This window comes from Lepidochelys kempii, chromosome 6 (assembly GCF_965140265.1).
Source record: "Lepidochelys kempii isolate rLepKem1 chromosome 6, rLepKem1.hap2, whole genome shotgun sequence".
NCBI lineage: Eukaryota > Metazoa > Chordata > Testudines > Cheloniidae > Lepidochelys > Lepidochelys kempii.
In genome coordinates, this window is record NC_133261.1 from 9,803,507 (window position 1) to 9,805,615 (window position 2,109).

The following is a 2,109-nucleotide window of genomic DNA, read 5'->3' on the forward strand; positions in this document are numbered from 1 at the left end:
GGAGGAGGGAGGAGCCGCTCTCTGATCCCTGGTGGGCGGAGCTAGGCCAGGCTTGCCCCTCCAGCAGGAAGATAAGGGCTGGGACAGGAAGTATAAAAGGCGGAGCCTCTAACCCAGTTGAGTCTGAGCCAGGGAAGGGAGCAGATGTCTCCATGCTGCTGCAGATCCCCAGAGCTGAACCTGCTCTGAGCCACATCCTGTACCTGCGACTCAGGGTCGTCTCCCTTCTCTTAGGGGTGTAAGGCGTGTGGCAGTCCTGCAGAGGATGTGAAGGAGATTCCCAACCTGAGCCATTCTTTTTAGGTAATAAATCTGAGGAACTGTCCCAGATTGACATGTCAGTAGAAGAGGTTTTGGAACAAATTAATAAGTTAGACAGCAGTAAGTCACCAGGACCAGCTGGTATTCACCCAAAAGCTCTGAAGGAACTCAAATATGAAATTGCAGAACTGTGAATTGTGGTTTTTTAAAAAGGCTCTAGAGGAGATCCTGGCAATTACAGGCCGGAAAGCAAACTCTTTTGCTTCAGTCTTCACTAAAAAGACAAAACCAGATACTGAACACAACTAATATTAAGAACAAAGAGGGAGCAATGCAAGCCAAAATAGGGAAAAAACAGGTTAAAAAATAGTTAGATAGATTAGACATAGTCAAATTGGCAGGGCCCAATGAAATTCATCCCATAATACTTTAAAAATGGGCTGAAGAGATCTCTGAGCCATTCATTATTACCTTTGAGAACTTGTGGAGGATGGGAGAGATCCTGGAGGACTGGAAAAGGGCAAATATTGTACCTATCCATAAAAAGAGGAATAAGGACAACTCAGAGAAGTATAGACCTGAAAGATACTCGAATAAATTATTAACCAACCCATTCTGAAGCATCTGAAGGATAATAGGATTATAAGGAATAGCCAGCCTGGATTTGTCAAGAACAAATCATGCCAAACAAACCTAATTTCCTTCATAACAGGATTATTGGCCTACCGGATAAGGGGAAAGCAGTAGATGCAATATATCCTGATTTTAGTAAGGCTTTTGACACAGTCCCACATGACAGTCTCATAAGCAAGCTGGGGAAATGTGGTCTAGATGAAATTACTATAATGTGGGTGCATAACTAGTTGAAAGATTGTACTCAAAGAGTAGTTATCAATGCTTTGCTGTCCAGCTGGGAGGACGTATCTAGTGGGGTCCCGCAGGAGTCAGTCCTGGGTCTGGTACTAGTCAATGTTTTTGTTAATGACTTGGATAATGGAGTGGAGAGAATGCTTATAAAATTTGCAGATGACGCTAATATGGGAGAGGTTGGTAACTCAGAGAATCCCAGTTGGACACAGCCCACATGTACATCACGCAATGATATCCATGGCCAATATGTCACCAGTTCTTATATCATGCCTTACAAGACACTGTTTGGCTAAATACTGTGACAGCTATGTGTTGAGGATAATCAAGTCACCCCTTAATCTTCTCTTTATTAAGCTAAACATACTGAGCTCTTTGAGTCGATCAGTATTAGGCATGTTTTCTAATCATTCTCATGGCTCTTCTCTGACCCCTCTCCAATTTAGAAACATCTTTCTTGAGTTTTAGGCACCAGAAATGGACCCAGCACTCCAACAGCAGTCACACCAGTGCCAAACACAGAGGGAATAGAACCCCTTTACTCCTGCTTGAGATACCCCTATTTATGCATCTGTGGTATGCAAGACTAATGAGGAGCTCTGCAATCTAGGGTGCCTTACGAAGCCTCGATGAAATAGCTCCCAGCTGGGCCACTCACAAACAGCCTAAGAGCACACCAGTCATACCCTGAGTGTCTGTGTGTAACTGCAGCCTGCCAGCCAGACCTGGGTTACACTCTGGCTCTCACCAGCCTGGGTTATACAGCAGGGTAACCCCAACACATCACCAGTCTTAGATTTTGTCCCAGAAAGCTATGTCCTGTACTGCCCTCTCCTGGACACTACAAATTATATTAAGTCCATTATTCTTTTAAGAGTATGCTACGCATACAACTTGTCACCCCCAATGGAATTACCCAGACACTTCTATTCAAACATGCTGGATTAGATAAAACAATAAAACAACTTTATTAGCCACATA